Here is a 12,129-nt window from a genome sequence, read left to right as displayed (position 1 = left end):
AGGTTTAGGAATTATGTTACGTATACTTATCTATATAACGTAACCTAGTTCAGAGATACATTCATTCAAAATAATCAAGTTTTACATTCAGTTTCATCAGTTTTAAGAATATTAATTAGGGTTCAAGGATTATTTCGGTATTAAATACTATTCACTTTGGCATTCGACTTTGTTCTGTTACTTCGCAATTCACACGGTATTCTCTGGTTTTATTCAGTTATTTTGCATTCATTCGTAGTTGTAGAATTGCTAGATCAGTTTCCCCAAAGCCGAATTGCCGTCTTATGTTAATTGTTTATTTTACCGTATTAATCATGAATTCTGTAGTTTATTTAGCCAATTTCATTGTTGCCTTTAATTTCAGTATGAGTAGCTAAATTGCTTGTGCTAGGATGTAGGGGAACTGTAGGATTAGGCGGCGTAGAATTAACATGGACTGAAATCGCGTGTCAGTCGATCGACCGCCATACCTGGTCGATCGACTGGCCACGTGAGGTTTTACCTTCGTTTTAATTCTTTATTCGACGAATCGAGTGCACACGACTAGTTGAATGTTTAGGATGTGACTGACCCATTAGATCGAGAGATAGGGGCAGTTGTTAGATCACCAATTAAAATGACTAAACTATGCTGAGATCGAAAGATAGGTAAAGTTTAGATTATTAGTCATTTTTCAGGACGAGAGTCAGTATTAGTGAAAATAGGGACTTATAGCGAGATCGAAAGATGCTATCTGTAAAGAGTGGACCGAGAGGACCTCTTGTTTTCCCTCCTCATGTGTTTGATTTAGACCGACTTAGTTTGCTGCCGCCGAAACTATAGTGAACCGACCATCCTAGTACCCTTCTTTATATTTGATTTAATATATTTCTTTAGTTTAATTTTTATTGTTATTAGCTATAGACCAAATCAAATCAACCCCCACACTCGTTACCTTAGATTAAATTTAGACAACTTTTAATTACATTCGCCTCCTTGTGGTTCGACCTTGTTACCACTAGCCTAGGTTAGTTTTAATAGGAATTATAAATATTATTTTTGGTACTCACAACGACGGGTATCAAATTTTGGCGCCGTTGCCGGGAGGCAATTGTTCTAATTTTTAGTTGTTTTATTTTAGTCTGTTTCTTAGTTTAAGGGACATTCGTTCCTTAAACTATTCTCATATTCTTTTTGTAGTTTCTTCTTATGTGCAGGTCACAGGGTGGTGAATTAGTACCTTTCAATCCTGAGATTGAGAAGACCTTGCGTGAGTTAAGACGATCATCAAGGGTATTGCCGACAGAGGAAGAGCTGAGTACTCTGTCTAGTTACTACGAGAACGAACTGTTCGAAGAAGATCCACCTACATCTCCTGCTTCTACTTCTTCAGCTGAGACAGTCACTTCTCCAGACATTCCAATCATGGCTGAAGAAGCAACTATAGCAAGTCATTCTGAGCCGACAGATGCAAATCTATACAAGGGGTTCGAATTACCTGGAGCTGATAGGAAATTCGAACCGAAGCCTTCCTATATCAACTTAGTTGAGAGGAACCAGTTCGGGGGAGCTGCAAATGAAGATGCAGCCAAGCATGTGGAGATATTTATCGATTATTGTTGCTCTATACCCCCGCCGACCGGTGTAACCCAGGACCAGATAAAGGAGACCATGTTTATATTCTCACTCCGCGATGCTGCAAGGGAGTGGTACAGAGATCTGAATCGAGCCGCTCATGGGATTACCGACTGGAATTATTTGGCCTTGGCATTCTACAAGAAATACTTCTCTGCCTCGAAGACGAATGCCATTAGAGCTCAGATCACGAGCTTTAAACAGGGACCTGATGAGAACTTCCATGAAGCATGGGTCCATTTCAAGAAGCTGGTACGAACCATTCCGCACCATGGGTTCGAAAAATGGAGTCTTTGCAATCAGTTTTATAACGGGTCGTATGACGACGATCGAGGGCTATTTTGATGATCAGACCAATGGCCGATTTCTTTGAGAATATGGGAGAGACTAAGGGGTGGAATATCATTGATGACTTAGCCACCCATAAAGCTGAATATGGGAATTCGAGAGGCAATCAGAGGAGGAGTGCTGAATCCCCTTCTGTAGCTGCATTAGAGGCTCTCACGACGAGGTTTGACAAATACGAGTTGGGAGGAGCTTCAAAAGGAGGGATGTATCATGTGAATGTTGTTTCCGACGGTCCTTTCGTCTGTAGAAGATGTGGAGCTGAGGGACATGTCTCAGAAAATTGTCCTAGTCCCTTTGAGTCGTGTGCTGCCTTTCAACATTACAGGCAGACAAACACGTACTATGAGCCGAATGTCCATCCCAACTTGAGGTGGAGTAACCACAATGTCCTGAATCCGACTCAACCTCCACAAAGAAGAAAGATCGCAGACTTATGTGCCTCCTCATAAGCAACAACATTTCAAAAACCTCCCTATGTGCCGCAAAGCAACAACAATCCTAAAATTCCGAGTTTCTTGAGTTGAAGAATATCTTTGCAAAAGGAGTCCCAAGCTAGAGAGTAGGAATAAAAGCGCTAGACACTGACCAAATTGCTCAATTGGCTAGCAAGAATACCACTCGAGCTCCGGGGCACTTACCGACTCAGACGGACCAAAAAGAGACCCTTAATGCCATCACTTTGAGGAGCGGGTCCACCCTGGAGGGGCCTGCTATGATTGAGGATGCCCCTGAAAAAGATAAGCCGGAACCGAGTCAAAACAAAGCTGGAACGATCAATGGAAAGAAAATGGCGTCTGCCAGGTATGTCAATCGATCGACTGACATACCCAGTCGATCGACTGAGGTGCAACAAACAAGAGCTTCGGTATCGTTGAAGCGATCGATCGATCGACCTAACCGATCGATCGACCGAGATTCCGCGATAGTGAACCTTTTCGTCCTCCAATGCCCGATAACTTGATGGATCATTTGTTTGGCACGATCGCCCGAAAATATTGAGGCGGACCGACCGCTGATGGGTCATTCGGTTCAAGTACGACCCAATGTCGATCAATGGTTCATATTTGAGACGGTCTGAAGAGGGGTCAAGCTTCAATAAGGAGAAGGTAGTGGACTTCCAGCCTAAGTCCACGGATACCGGCATGCGAGATTTAGAGGAGAGGGCTAAGTTACTTCTTACAGCCCCATATCCAGAGCGACTAGTGCCAACGAAGGAACAAGTATCTTTAAATAAATTTGAAAAAGTTATTCGTAGCTTGAATGTACACGTTCCTTTTCTCGAATTAGTAAACCAAGTACCCGCTTATACTAAATTCATGAAACAACTTTTATCTAAAAAGCGGTCACTTGAAACTGTGCATACTGTCGCACTTACTAAAGAGTCGTGTTCTTATCTAACCCACACTTCACCCCACAAACTAGAAGACCCAGGTAGCTTCTCCGTTCCTTGTAGCATTGGTACCTTTTCGATTGAGAAGGCATTATATGACTTAGGAGCCAGTATAAGTGTAATGCCCTTGAGTCTTGCTAGAAAGCTCAAATTAACTAGGTTCGCAGTGACCGACATGACAGTATAGATGGCTGACCGATCTGTGGTCCAGCCTATAAGAGTCTTAGAAGACATTCCCGTGCAAATAGGAAAGTTCTTCTTCCCTGTAGACTTCGTTGTACTTGATATGCCTGGGGATGCCCATATTCCTATCATACTAGGTAGGCCATTTCTGCACACTGCTGGTGCAGTCATAGATGTAGGCTCGGTAACCTTGACCTTCAAAGTAGGGAAGCATTCCATTGTTTTTGCCCAACCTGCTAAGAAGAAAGATCCCATGTGGTCTGTGACTTGCAATACGGTTTCTGAAAAGAAATCCTACTTTGTGCTTCCTGATATGCCTGTCTCTATTCCTATTCCTGTCGTAACCCCTCCGCCCCAGATTGGGAGCAAATTGGAGGAAGATTTGTCTATTTCTGATATTGCAGGAGTTGGTTTGAGGAAGGAAGAGCCGTATGTTGCTCCAGCTGTGAAGGAGCCGATCATTTCACGAGGCGGTCTTGGTTGCCTTAGCTATGGCACTGATGAGGAGGTTGAAGATGAGCCGGTCAAAGCAACGGAGTCTGATCTGGATTCCGACGAGTCTGAAGAGGTGATTGCTTGGGATGATGTCCGACGTGTTGACCCGTTGAGTCTTGCAGACGATGAAAGTGAGAGTGCAGCTGAGAAGATGAGCACTATTGAAGCTACTTCTTGTAGCCAGAAGCCAGTCAAGTGGGCCATTCCATGGCCGTTCTTGATCAACTATTAGTTGATTGAGACTTCTTTAAAATATTTACATTTTATTTGCTTTCGTTGAACCTTTTTATTTATTGTTTTGTGTGCGCGAAACTTCGCCGTTTACGTTTGCTTAGGATTTTTAAGCACTTTAGACTTTACTTTGGGTTTTGCGCAATTTTGGGCGCGTATTATTGTGCACTTGCAGGTTTTTAGACCTCATTAGATCAAGTTATTGAGCAAATACGAAGAAATCAGAAGTTACAGCAGTATTTCCAGTCGATCGACTGGTCTGCAGTTTCCAGGAGCTACTGTTCCTTTCACCTTGGTCGATCGACTGAGTGTTGTGGTCGATCGACCGCCCTGCACTCATGTACCTGTTCACGACCTCTCCCCTGCTGTGTTTGGTCGATTTACGGAATTGAGGGAATTTTCTACTCCACCATTATCTTCCGTCATTATTTATTTCTTCTATTTTTCTCAATTATGCACAAAATATCGCTTCTTTATTGCTTTCTCGGTTTTATGCGTGGTATTCGTTTGTCTTTCAGGTACTTATTAGTAGCACTGTTGGCTACTGAAACCTCCTAGCTCACGCTGGTTTGGGGAGGTTTCCTTTGTTGCGCTTAAAGTCTTGTGAGTTTCTAAGTCTTTACTTCATGTCGTATTCATTTGTTTTCTCGCAAATTCCCGTTTCTCTTTTGTTTCATTACATGATTTTGCACAATGAGGACATTGTGTGATTTTGTTTGGGGAAGGGTTTTGCGTCGCATTTGCATAAGTTTTATTGCATTTCTGTTTCACGTTTATATTTTTGTTTTGCATTGTTATTTCATTTCATCCGTATATACAAAAAATCCAAAAATTTGCAAAAAATTCAAAAAAATTCAAAACAATTGCATGTTTATTTTAGCATATAGGTCGAGTCGGAACGGTAGTATTTCAATGATGACATTGCATTTGCAGCTGTTTTATGCCTGAACCTTGCTTAATTGACATGTTATTAGTAGAATCATTTGCATAGTCTACGAGTTTTTCGTTAATCTATTTTGCTGAACTTGAGACTTGACTTAGAATATTGGCAAACTACATCATATTTCTGAGATTTAGAGCTTATAACTGGTGTCATCTATGACCAGTTTATTTAGGAATGAGAGTAGTTATTCCTTATGAGACATGTTACATAAATGTGCATAAATATGAACTTAATCTGCTTAATACCTGTATGCATTCGGTTTGTGGTTTGTTGACACATGTGGTAGAGGCTTCCCTTTATTCTTCTTGCCCATAAGCTTCACACTGCCAAAACAGCCTTTTTGTCCCATTACTACATCCTACATTTAGCATGTCCTTTGTCAAGCTAGTAGTCTATGTTGTTGGGATTGTTACTTAGTTTTTGGTGGCATTTGCTCTTTTGAGATATTGATGGGAAGATGAAAAAGGAAGGAAAGAAAGAAAAGAGAAAAAAAAAAGAAAAAAAAAGAACAAGAAAAAATGATTCGAAAAAGAAAAAAATAAGAGAGCGTTGTACTGTTCAAGCGGTCGATCGACTGCCAATCCTGGTCGATCGACTGGGATCCGAGAAAAAGAAGAAAGGAATCAATTCGCATATTCAAATCCTTATCTTATGGCGATTTTTGCTCCCATGTTGCATTAGTATCTTATGGGGAGTTGGTTGATTACTGTTATGATGGAGATTGTGAGTTTTGTGCTTGCTATAGCACCGTATTGAATGAATTTTGAGCAAGAAGAAGGATGTTGTCATATGGTTCCGTTTTGGTACTAGCTTGATCACCTGTACCTCCACTTTCCCGTAAATGTTTTGCCTCTTCTTACCCATGCCTCACATATCCATATATACCTCGGCATGTGTCATGGTCATTTGCTGGTTGGAATGCATATGTACGGTCATAGAGATTTCTTTCATATTATATTGCAGGCATGTTCTTATAGGTCGCAGTTAGGTAAGAGTCTCTACAAAATGAATTCTTTCTATCCTCTTATATTTTCACCTGTGCTTATGAGTGATTTGAGCGACCCGTGAGTGTCCAATTTGATAAGTCTCTACAGTTGACGGTTCAGCAGTTCTTAACGACTTTATAATTCGTTTGCATGATTCGCATGGCTAATTGATTGTTAGTTATTGCATTAAATTGGTTTAGGCTTGACAGTTTGCATTTCGCTCTGAGATTGAACTCGTTCCATTAGGTAATTAGATCGAGTCTAGTTCTTGCTTGGGGACAAGCAAGGGTTTGGTTTGGGGAAGTTTTATGCGTGTCTTTTATATGATGTTTTACATCCTGTTTTACACGCATTTCAGAGCTCATTTTAGTAGTTTATGCTACTATTCTCCCTATTTCCGTCTACTTTCGTGTTTTTGTAGATTATTTGCAGAAATGTGAAGAATCCAGCGGAAATCAAGCTAAATCCGCCCCCGAGTATCTTGCATAGCATTTGACGTGAAGTACTTACTCAAGGAACGAGCTTGGTGCGCATTCCAAGGCCCAAAAGACAAATCCACGAGAAGTTAAAAGCGGATTACCAGCTACAGCAGTCGATCGACTGGTCCCCTTAGTCGATCGACCAACCCATGACTACAGAAGCTACTGTACACTGAAGAGCAGTCGATCGACCAAGCCGCTACTCAGACGTGAAGATATAGAATGAGTTTTCCAAAGCCCAAAGCGATATTAGGTTTAGGAATTATGTTACGTATACTTTTCTATAAAAAGTAACCTAGTTCAGAGATACATTCATTCAAAATAATCAAGTTTTACATTCAGTTTCATCAGTTTTTAGAATATTAATTAGGGTTCAAGGATTATTTCGGTATTAAATACAATTCACTTTGGCATTCGACTTTGTTCTGTTCCTTCGCAATTCACACGGTATTCTCTGGTTTTATTCAGTTATTTTGCATTCATTCGTAGTTGTAGAATTGCTAGATCAGTTTCCCCAAAGCCGAATTGCCGTCTTATGTTAATTGTTTATTTTACCGTATTAATCATGAATTCTGTAGTTTATTTAGCCAATTTCATTGTTGCCTTTAATTTCAGTATGAGTAGCTAAATTGCTTGTGCTAGGATGTAGGGGAACTGTAGGATTAGGCGGCGTAGAATTAACATGGACTGAAATCGCGTGTCAGTCGATCGACCGCCATACCTGGTCGATCGACTGGCCACGTGAGGTTTTACCTTCGTTTTAATTGTTTTAATTCTTTATTCGACGAATCGAGTGCACACGACTAGTTGAATGTTTAGGATGTGACTGACCCATTAGATCGGAGATAGGGGCAGTTGTTAGATCACCAATTAAAATGACTAAACTATGCTGAGATCGAAAGATAGGTAAAGTTTAGATTATTAGTCACTTTTCAGGACGAGAGTCAGTATTAGTGATATTAGGGACTTATAGCGAGATCGAAAGATGCTATCTGTAAATAGTGGACCGAGAGGACCTCTTGTTTTCCCGCCTTATGTGTTTGATTTAGACCGACTTAGTTTGCTGCCGCCGAAACTATAGTGAACCGACCATCCTAGTACCCTTATTTATATTTGATTTAATATATTTCTTTAGTTTAATTTTTATTGTTATTAGCTATAGACCAAATCAAATCAACCCCCACACTCGTTACCTTAGATTAAATTTAGACAACTTTTAATTACATTCGCCTCCTTGTGGTTCGACCCTGTTACCACTAGCCTAGGTTAGTTTTAATAGGAATTATAAATATTATTTTTGGTACTCACAACGACGGGTATCAATCAGCATTCTCATTCATAAGAGAAGAAACAAAGTGTACATGGTTGACCACTAAAGAAAAACAAGATGACCCATCCCTAAGCTACTAATACATTGAGCATGTCATACCTTAGTATGCCCTTCTGCCAGGCATACATACGCACACAAACACAATACTTAATCCAACGTAATAGCTGCTCCACAGAACGTGATTGACCCACAAAAATACGCTTGTTTCTTTCATGCCAGAGCCCATAAATTCCGGCAGCAAGAGCACAACAAGCTAACTTCTTCCTCCATGTTTTGCATTTATACCTAGCCAGCTTATAGAGCTCATGTTTGGGGCTCAGAATATTATTATTATTATTATTATTATTATTATTATTATTATTATTATTATTATTATTATTATTATTATTATTATTATTATTATTATTATTATTATTATTATTATTATTATTATTATTATTATTATTATTATTATTATTATTATTATTATTATTATTATTATTATTATACATTATTGTATATATATTATCATTATTAATATAAACGTATTATGTATGGTTGTTGTTGTCCACTCACTACCCCACATACCTGCATACTCCCCTCCTCTCTCTTTTCTTTTTGAAAGAACAACAACAGTAGCAAAAGAAAACAGAGGCCGTACAACTCCATTCCCGTCAACCTCCCAACCCCGATCCCGCCTCCGTTTCTCAACCAAATTCCATTATTTTTGTACCATTAGCTTCCCCTTCTACATTCTCCTTCTTTCTATATAAAAAAGAGCCAAGCTTTCGTCTGTGTCTTTTCGGTCGTCTTTCAAAGGATGCGGTTTCTAAACTAATCTCTTCCATTTTGAGTTTAGAATCACCCTTGGACGGTTCCTTGGACGTTTAAGAGATCAAAGACAGGTAACGGTGATAGGTTACTCGACAAAACGTCGAAATCCTGCTTTATGTGTCGTTTTATGTGTCTTTGGGTGATAAAGTGCAGTTCTTTATATCCGTCCTCATTCGTATGCTTGATTTCATCGTTCCATTACCGTCTTTATGCTTGGACCACTGATTGTTATGTGCTAACGGGTTGTGTCATATGCCCGTCTCAAAATGAACCTTTAAATGGACTGTTTTACTTGGATGGTCGAGCTTGGTTAAGATGATTTTGTATGAGGTTGTTTTTCCTGTAGAATTGCATTTTATTTTCGTCTCAAATTGTTGTTAGTGATAGCTATTTTGGGGTGGATAATTCGGGTTTTGTTTGAGCGAAATTTTGGTAACCTTGCTCATGAATGGTTGTTCTAGTTTCGTCTGTCCATGTCTTAAATCTTAGTTAAATGGCTCGCTTTTGAAGCTGTTGGGGCTTCGATTTCAGCTTGAAACCGTGACAAGGGGAGGGAGTCCGTGAGCCTGTTTCAGGACGGGTGTGTGGGTGACCATTTGCAGATAATTTCTGGGCTGAGTTGGGTCGTAATTGTGACACCCCGCGATAACGCGGAAAATATAACTTATAAATTCAAGCGGAAATTAGGGAATTTTTGAAACTTTTAAATTTTAAAGAACGGGTTCATTAAAATACAAAACACAAATAAAGAATGCGGAAATAAAATTTAAGTTATACAAACGTGATAGCCAAGGTGAGGGAAAATATATCCCTCGAATGACAATACAGTAAAAGGTGAGTCTACACAATCCTAATAAACCAACTACTAGGCCAAAGTGCTCGCTAGCTCACACATGTCTTCACCCCATGAATGCACCACTAATACCTGTCATTCATCTAAACATGAACGCCACAGTTAGTGGGGAGTAACTCAAGGTTCTCCCAGCCACAAAATGTCGAAACGGACATAATAAAGAACTAAAACAGGTAAGTCATGTAAAGTACTTACAAAAGGTATGAATATCAAGTTTATATTTAAACATGGCAATTAAATGAGATGGAACGATTAGCATAATAAAGATTCAACTAATCATGTGAGACAATTAAATAGTATGAAACACAAGAATACGGTCATTTATACAAAAGCACGCATTTCAAGGAAATACAACATAGATATGAGATCAGAATCCGAATCATGTGAAGTAGTTAAGTAAGGGATCAATCAATGTAAAATTACAAGGATAGAAACTGTAGCCATTACTTGGAAAACCACTAGCAAACATTGCACGGGACGTGGCTACTAATGTCACATTCATACTTATGGCTTGCATCTCACCATAAGAACAGATGGGAGCATCAATCCCGACGATCATATCGCAACTAGAGGGCTTATAACTCACCTCTAGTATCCGATATGACCAAGACAAAAAGCACAAGGCATAACTCTTACCTTGAAAGACAAATACCAATATCTATAACCAAGCAAGACCTTTACTACTCATATATCAAAATATAATTCCCCTGGTAGGACGACAATGGTACTCCCAAGACTCAGTCCTAGTCTAAATCTGGCCAGACTCTCTGGGCAGAACGGTGTGGACAGCGGGCCGCCCACGGGGGCGCTTGGTGAAGGGGCTCGAAAACAAGCGTTTGCATTTTGTATGGAGTCGCCACCAATTTTTATGGGAAATTGGAACCGTTCGAATACCTCGTGCCATGTCAAGACACAAAGTAGTGACATGAACACTAAGCAATCGTTACCCTTAGCATTCTATGTCTAGAATGACTCTCGTGGATGCCAATGAACACGGGTGCTCACGGAGATCTGGAGTAAGGGGTGAGGGTACGTATTAGGAAGCTCTTTTGATCGAACACCTAATCCCGCCCGCCTCGATAGCGGCCTCTACTAATGATTAGGGAAGTTTTTCGTACTTGATATATCGTCGGCTATATGCATGCAATGCAACATCCATAGATTAATCCTAGCATGTGAGAATTAATACTAAGTCGGTTGACATGTAATTAGCAAACAATTGGGTCGAAGTTGAGATTTAATGCTCATTTACATGTGAAGACATACAAATGATACAAAATACAATAATAATAAATATAAATTACAATAATTACATTGGAATAGGCGATTTATGTCGGAAATACCTTTAAAACGGATAATTTGGGAAAAGAAATAAGAGAATAAAACAAATAAATTACGACAGAAATTAGCGTGATAATACAGATATTAGTTGATTAATACGTAGCTAATTAAACTAGGTCAAGGCAGAACAGGGGTTGGGACAGAATCACCCTGGAACAGCAGCGAGCATCTGCGCCCTTTGGAAGAGCGCGGCGATTCTTTGCGTCTGTTCAAGGGTGAGTTCGCCGTGAAGTTTTGGCGGAGCGCAAACCGTTAATGTTATTTGTTAATTTTAAGGATTGATTTCGATATTAGACTCGGATGAAAGTGATTAATGAATTATTTACATATGATTGAGGTCATAAAACAGTAAAACATGGATGAGACGGAAACAAGACAGATTAATTACGTGAAGGGTCGATGTTAATGAATGATTAATTAAACTAACTAACTAAACGAATTAGACTAAACATGATGAACGACGACGGATTAATGAACAAACAGGTGAAAACATACCAACGATGAATCCCAGAAACCCAACATGAACGAATTGAATCCCTAAAACTCGAATTGAATTTAATGACGAAAACCAGCAAATATTGATTATTTGGGATTTGAGTCGGATTTATGACGATTTAAACATGTTAATGATGATGGTTAATATACATATGAATTATTAAACTATCATGTGAACGAATTAACAGACGAACAAAACAAAAGAAATAAATTTGATACGAATTACAGAGGACGGAGGAAGAAGAAAAGAAGCAGGAACTGCGGTAGCCTCACGAAGAGGCGCAGCAGGTGCTGCGCTCCTTCGAAGAGGCGCAGCGGTTGCTGCGTCTTTTCTCGACGTCTGTCTACTGGAAATCCGCAAAAAAGGTTTTAAAGACGGTTTTAGAAATCGGTTTTAATGAGGTACTTTCGACATAAACCTTACAATTGTTATACAATAATTAAAATACAATAAATAAAAGAGATTATACACCCTCAGACTTACATGTTGACGGAACGAGATGAACTAAGAAGATCGATTAGTGAATGCTCGACGCGAATGCAAGGAAAGAGTGCCCTCGTAAGAGGAAAACGATTTAACAAGTTGATTAATTAGATTGATTAAGTGTAGTGGTCAAATTGGTCGGTC

General features: G+C 39.5%; 1 non-coding gene across 1 annotated transcript; it reads right to left on the bottom strand.

Annotated features, from left to right (window-relative positions):
- Positions 1–1,785: 1,785 nt before the first annotated feature.
- Positions 1,786–1,892, bottom strand: LOC141620500 (small nucleolar RNA R71). The gene has a single exon (XR_012531979.1). It is a non-coding gene; the product is annotated as a small nucleolar RNA R71 (small nucleolar RNA).
- Between the last annotated feature and the right edge of the window lie 10,237 nt (positions 1,893–12,129).

The sequence above is a fragment of the Silene latifolia genome, chromosome 1 (assembly GCF_048544455.1).
Source record: "Silene latifolia isolate original U9 population chromosome 1, ASM4854445v1, whole genome shotgun sequence".
NCBI lineage: Eukaryota > Viridiplantae > Streptophyta > Magnoliopsida > Caryophyllales > Caryophyllaceae > Silene > Silene latifolia.
This window is presented reverse-complemented; position numbering and strand designations above follow the sequence as displayed.